The sequence below is a fragment of the Thamnophis elegans genome, chromosome 9 (assembly GCF_009769535.1).
Source record: "Thamnophis elegans isolate rThaEle1 chromosome 9, rThaEle1.pri, whole genome shotgun sequence".
Taxonomy (NCBI): Eukaryota; Metazoa; Chordata; class Lepidosauria; order Squamata; family Colubridae; genus Thamnophis; species Thamnophis elegans.
The window spans coordinates 75,356,067-75,363,627 of record NC_045549.1 but is presented as its reverse complement, the minus strand read 5'-3'; positions in this window follow the sequence as shown (position 1 = coordinate 75,363,627).

Below are 7,561 nucleotides of genomic sequence, written 5' to 3'. Positions count from 1 at the left end.
AGCAGTTCCCAGTGTGCGGATGCGCAGAGTGGCCAGACAAAGGGAAGAGTAAGGAACAAGGGTTGACTTGGGAGTGAGGCCACGGTGGATGATGAATGGCCCCTCCCAGAGGGAATAAAAGAGGGAGTGGAGTTTGCAGGAGACAATTATTTCGCTTCATTGGTTCGTGACTCTCTGAGACTCCTTGCCTAGTTTTGCAGATCTCAGGCTGGCAGCTCTCCAAGCCAGATAAGGTCTGTGACTGTAAATCCTCCTCGAAAGACTTTGCGGATGTGAATGAGCAGAATTCACAGTCAATTAATAAAAGGGTTTTTGTCAGGACCAGGAGTTTGCTTCATGCTCTTGGGAAGCCTTGGTCAGAACAGGATGCTTAGCAATTGGTTCGTACTTACGACCGTTGCTGAGTCCCAAGGTCCTGCGATTCCCTTTAGCGACCTTCTGACAAGTACATCAATGTCTCTGGATTGTTAACTTATCAACCGCAGTGATTTACTTAACAACTGAGGTGAAAAGATTGGAAATGGGGCAAAACTGACTTAACAAATGTCTCACTTAACAGCCAAGCTTTTGGGCTCAATGTGGTAGAACAATTCCAGGAAATAGCTGAAATACATTTTTAACCAGTTGTCTCTAAGGTCCAAGTAGATTCATTTCACGCACATAATCCACATCAAGGGCGTATTATAGTTGAGTCTACCGGCCAGGGTTTCACAACCTTGGCAGTTTTAAGATCTCTGGACTTCAACTCCCAGAATTCTTGGCTGGGAAATTCTTGGAATTGAAATCTCAAAGTTGCCAAGATTGAGAAATCCTGGCCAATGGGTTACCAAAAGAGTCTTGTTCAGCCAGAAAGTCTCTTTACTGGAGATAAAAAGGGGATTGGTTATGAGTTGCTGGGAGCTCTTTACATATTAATATTTTACTGGATGGATGGATGGATGGATGGATGGATGGATGGATGGATGGATGGATGGACAGACAAGATAGAAGATAGATAGATAGATAGATGATAGATAGATAGAAGATAGATAGAGATAGAGAGAGAGAGAGAGAGAGGAGAGAGAGAGATGATAGATAGATAGATAGATAGATAGATAGATAGATAGATAGAGATAGATAGATAGATAGATAGATAGATAGATAGATAGATGATAGATTAGATAGATAGATATAGAGATAGATAGTTAGATAGATAGATAGATAGATAGATAGATAGATAGATAGATAGATATATAGATAGATAGATAGATAGATAGATAGATAGATAGATAGATAGATAGATAGATATAGATAGATAGATAGATAGATAGATAGATAGATAGACAGACAGACAGACAGACAGACAGACAGACAGACAGACAGACAGACAGACATAGACATGAGAGCGGGATACTTTCTGCAAGTACCAACTATAGGTGAGAATGTGCGAGTAAAGAACACAACTACTCTTCGACTTACAGCAATTCATTTAGAGACAGTCCAAAGTTACAACTACCGGTTGCCTAAATCGGCACTGATAACACAATAATGTTTAAATGGAGCTGCCCCGGCCCCTGGAACGATCTACCCCTGAGATCCGGACCCTCCCCACTCTCTCGGCCTTCCGAAAGTCTGTTAAAACCTGGCTGTTCCGGCAGGCTTGCTGATCCTTGATTGGACTTCAGCCCCATTAAAATCGAGTGTATGTTGTGTCTCTCTTAATTTCTTTCTGTCTTGCATTTTAAACTCTTTTAATATTTTTAAACTTTTTTGTGTGTGTGTGTGTGAGCCGCCCGGAGTCCTCCAGGATTGGGCGGCATACAAATCTATTAAAATTGACAAATTGACAAAGACCCGGCGTCTCTTTTGAGAAAACTAGACACCCGTGTGTATCTACAGAGGCAGTTAAGAAGTCAAGATGGGACGGAAACAGTGGAGTGGAAGAGCTATCCGTATTTTATATGCAACCCATTCCATGATTATGGTTGGAATGTATTTTGTGCAACAACTACAGTAGTATTCAGCCAGTAGGTGGCAGTGTTTACAAGTTTGGCTATTGTATTTATTCTACGCTCTTTTATTCCAAGTAGAGTTTTGTTTCCTGTTACAGTTAAAACAGTTAAGCAGTAAAGTACATGGTGACTGTTGCTTTGTTTGATCTGTAATGCACTGTATATGTACACAAACATATATATGTGTTTTTTTAAATTTGTTTTATAACACAAATATAACAAAGGCAACAGTAAAAATATTGGGTTTCTGTCGTGATGGACTTGTGACGAGCCAATTGACAGATGATGGAAGCAGTTAGCTTCCTCCCATAATTGGGGCTTACCAGGGGTTGTGACACTAAATATAAACATGTATGTATGAATGTGTGTGTGTGTGTGTGGTGTGTGTGTATGTATATATAATATATATATATATATATATATATATATATATATATATATATATATATATATATATATATATATATATATATATATATATATATATATCTCCACTGAAAACGGATAAGAGCCTGTGGCCTAATGGCTAAGATGTTTGCCTAGTATGTAATATAGCCCAGGTTCAAATCCCAGTAAGGGTATGGCTAGTTGATGAGAGCTAAATAGCTTGAAATAGATCTATACTAGTCTCCCTTTATTTATTTATCAGCACAAATACAACAATATATATATATAGAACAGTTATCATCTTGCCTTTTTGACATGCAGAGATACTCCTGTTAGGGCAGCTTGTCCCAAACAGGGCTAAAAATGCAATGACTCCAATCCTGATCTTAATGCTTGAATTGCTTTAGAGAGCTTAGTATCATCTCAAATGTTTTAAGCTTTGGAGACTCCCAACAGTTAATGGATGGGTTCCCCTCCCCCACCCCAAATTAGCAATATAATAATAATATAATAATAATAATAATAATAAATAATTACATAAATAATACAGAATGGTGTATATGATTGGAACATTTAATATTCATTTTGTATCAGTTTGCAATTTTGCAGTTTCCAAAACATTTCCAGAGGCATCTTACTCTTGAGTGCATTACAGTAACTTAATCCAGGCAAAACCCGAATTTGGGGTCAACTTAGAGGTATAGCAGTAGCCTCAGCTGGTAAAAAGATCCTGCCAACTAATCCTAGTTGTATTTCCAAGGTAGGAGGGGCGAATTCAACAAGGGTTCCACATTGTGCAACTGATCTTTTAATGGGGTCAGGGGTTAAACTATATATAGAAGCTTCCTTCTTGCCTAACTCCAGTCCAACCAGCCTTAGACCATTTTCAACAAATGGTTGTCCAATATTTTCTTGAAAACCTCCGGTGTTGGAGCACCTACAACTTCTGAAGGCAACTTCTGTTCTCCTGGGTTAATTGTCCTCACTGCCAAGAAGTTTCTCCTTAGTTCTCGGTTGCTCGGTTGCCCATCAGTCTCCGAATGCGCTTCAAGGTGCTGGTCGTTACCTTTAAAGCTCTACATGGCTTAGTACTGGATACCCAGGGGACCGCCTCCTGCCACATATCTCCCAACGACCTATAAGATCCCACAGATTGGGCCTCCTTCGAGTACCGTCGACCGGACAATGCCGGTTGGCGACTATTCGGGGGAGGTCTTTCTCTGTAGCTGCTCCGGCCCTGTGGAATGATCTCCCCGCAGAGATCCGGACCCTTCCCACTCTCTTGGCTTTCTGTAAGGCCACTAAAACCTGGCTGTTCCGGCAGACCTGGGGCTGTTGACCCCAAAATATGGTCCAGCCCCACTTGGAATGGAGTGCATGGTGTGTTTTTAAGTCTATCTTTTCTTTTTTCTATGCTTTTTGATTATTTGTATTGTGAGCCGCCCGGAGTCCTACGGGATTGGGTGGCATACAAGTGTTATTAAACTTTGAAACTTTTGCTTCTGTCCTTGATGAGTTTCCAAATGATGCTTCTTATCCTGTTCTCAGGTGCTTTAGAGAATAGGTTGAGGGGCTGGCTGCTAAAATAAAGCAAGGTCATGGCACACACTTGAAAGTAAATCAGGAAGACTGTCGTTCTGGGGGGTGAGGGTCTGTCTGGCAAGAACAAAGAATTGCTTATCAACAGGTTGTATGCATGTGTAAAGCTTGTAGCAATAATGGGCAGTTAGACAACTTGCAAACCTCAGCTAAAAGTGAGGGATGGCCTTCGGGATTGGGCGGCCTATAAATCGTATTAATAAATAAAATGAATAAATAAATAATATTAGATAACTCCCGGGGCATCCTTTAGCCGAGGTTTAGGGCAGTGGTGGATTGCTCATACCGTTCCAACCATACCGGTTGGACGGGGCCGGCGGCGTCCTCGTGCACGCGCGCAGTTCACGCATGCCTCTTAGCGCCTGCGTGATGCTCCAGCTGCTCGCGGAGAATCGCACAGGCGCTGTATGTGCCATGCGCCTGCGTGGAAGCGCAGAAGCTTTCAAAGACCGGTAAGGAGTGCAGGCGGGTGGACACTTCGGCGTTCCCGGACATTACTTACTTCCGGGTTCACTGACCAACCGGTCCACGCGGACCGCTGCGGACCGGTTGAAACCCACCCTGGTTTAGGGATAGGGGCAGTTATAGACCAATAGAACAAATTGAGATCCAAATTTAAGAGCTGAGGTGGCGCAGTGGTTAGGGTGCAGTACTGCAGGGCACTTCAGCTGACTGTTATCTGCAGTTCGGCAGTTCAAATCTCATGGCTCAAGGTCGACTCAGCCTTCCATCCTTCCGAGGTGGGTGAAATGAAGACCCAGACTGTGGGGGCGATATGCTGACTCTGTAAACGCTTAGAGAGGGCTGAAAGCCCTATGAAGCGGTATATAAGTCTAATAAATAATAAATAATAATAAATAAAAATAAATAAATAAATAAATAAATAAATTGTAGCATTATTACTAAAATGTTTATTAGATGACATTTCTTGTTATCTCCCTTGTTCCACCTTCTCCTTAATGAAAATGCATAAAGCTAATTAAATTAAATTAAATTAAATTAAATTAAATTTTCTTAATCCTTTGTTCTTGGTTTCTTGGCCTTATCACCATACTCGATACCAATGATAGCTAACCTTTTTTGGCTCCCGTGCCAAAAGGGGGGGGAGGGCAGGGGGGTTGTGTGCAGGTATGCCTCACCATAATGCTATGTGCGCGACCAAGCATGCATGCAACCCCTACCCTGCGCACATGCGCACGTGACCAGCAACCCCCACCCCGCTTTTGGGATGATTATTATTTCGCCCTCCCCAGGCTCTAGAAGCTTTCTAGGAGCCTGGGGAGGGTGAAAACAGCCTCCCTCCACTGCCCCGGAGGACCTCCAGAGGCTTCAGGAGTTTCCGGAAGCCTCCGGAGGGCAGAAAAATGGCCTTACAGGGAACCTGGAAGTCCGGGAATGGTGACTTTTGGTTTGTCCGTAGGGCAGATTTTCGGCCTCTGGAGTCTTCAGGAGGCTTCCCGGTTGCAGGATTTGAGTTTCGCCAGTCTAGAGAAAAGAAGGATTGGGGCGGGGGAACATGATAGCAGTCTTCCAATATTTGAGGGGCCGCCACAAAGAAGAGAGAGCCAACTTATTTTCCAAAGCGCCAGAAGGCAAGAAACCATGGGTGGAAACTCATCAAGGAGAGAAGCAACTTGGAATTAAGGAGAAACTTCCGAACAGTGAGGACAATCGCCAGTGGAACAGAAGTTGCCTCCGGAAGTTGTGGGTGCTTCATCACTGGAGGTTTTTAAGAAGAGACTGGACAGCCACTTGTCTGGAATGGTAGAGGGTCTCCTGCTTGAGCAGGGGGCTGGCCTAGAAGACCTCCGAGGTCCCTCCCTGCTCTACTTTGATTGTGAAGGTTCTACCGCTTGTCTTGTGAGCTTAAGGATCGGCCTAGAACCAAACTGGGTGCCTTCCACCTTCAGGAACTGTAGCAGCATGAGGTCAGCGGTGTTCCCAAGCATTCCTCTGACTCGCAAGAGGTGTGGGAAGCAGAGCCTGGCAGGACAGGTAGTTCTGCAACATTTTTTTCCCCGCCAGAGCTATGGTGGAAGATGTTCCTCATCGAAGGAACTCTGGTCTCATTCGACCTCCTTCCATCTCCTTCCAAAATTACTTAACTTCTCTGTTCATTTCTACAGCAGCCCAGGGTGGCTCAGTGGCTAAGACGCTGAGCTTGTCGATCAGAAAGGTCGGCAGTTCAATGGTTCGAATCCCTAGTGCCGCAGAACGGAGTGAGCTCCCGTGACTTGTCCCAGCTTCTGCCAACCGAGCAGTTCGAAAGGACGTAAAAATGGAAGTAGAAAAATAGGAACCACCTTTGGTGGGAAGGGAACAGCGTTCCGTGTGCCTTCGGCGTTGAGTCATGTTGGCCACATGACCACGGAGACGTCTTCGGACGACGCTGGCTCTTTGGCTTTGAAATGGAGATGAGCACCACCACCTGGAGTGGGAAACGACTAGCACATATGTGTATATGTGTGAGGGGAACTTTTACCTTACAGCAGCCATCCATCCCAAGAAACGCTATAAACAGGAAATCCGTCTCAATCATTCAAAAAAACAACAATACCCAAATATCACCATGATTGAGGGTTTTTATAAAATTCTCTTTGGCTCCATCAATCCTACATGCAACTCCATAGGCTTGGTGTCCATTGGTGCAGTGGTCACCAACTGGTGGTCCTTGGACCACTGGTGGTCCGTGAGAAAAGTTTGGTGGTCTGCAGAAAAATATTTGCATTTTGCATTTTTATATTGCACTAAGTCAGGGATCCTCGAACTACGGCCTCTGGGTCGGATACGGCCTGCTGAAGCAATTACTCCCGCTCTCTGACGGGATGGGGTCCTTCAGGCACTCAGCTTGGCTGCCTGTTTAGTAGCTCCAGCCCTTCTCTCCTGGGAGTCCAGGCGCTTCAGTGATCAGCACGCAAAACTTCGACCGGGTCCCTGAGAGACAGTGTTTGCAGGGGGCCCAGGCTGAACACAAGACAAACATTCATTCTTGGCCCTATCTGAGATTCCTAGATTCCAATGGACAGCAAACCAGTGGTGGCTTGCAGGAGGTACGCCCGGTACGAGCGTACCGGAGGCTGCCCAGAGCACCGGATACTGTTCCGTTCCCGGTGCTCTGGAGGGCCCTCTTCCTGCCCGAGCTCCTTACCGGTCTTTTAAGTCTTTAGCTCTTTAAGTAAAACACTTGCGCGACGCTTCACTGAGCAGCTAGAGTGTCGCGGAGGCGCTAAGAGCGCAAGGGGAGGGTATTGCAAAATCTCCCTTTCCTCCCCACTCCAGGGGAAGGACACTGTAAAAATCCCATTGCCTCTCCACTGTGGGGCCAGCCAGAGGTGGTATTTGCCGGTTTTCCGAACTACTCAAAATTTCCGCTACCGGTTCTCCAGAACCTGTCAGAACCTGCTGGATTTCACCCTGCTTCCTGCTCTGTTCATCTGTTATCTGTTATATCTGTTTAAACATAATATGAGGGTTTGTAACTAAGCCAGTTGCTTTTAAGGAATGGTTGTTTGACATAACCTTGAAGATATGATAGCGGAGGGTTGAATATTGATCTTTCTCTCCCACCCAATGTCTTCCAGGAC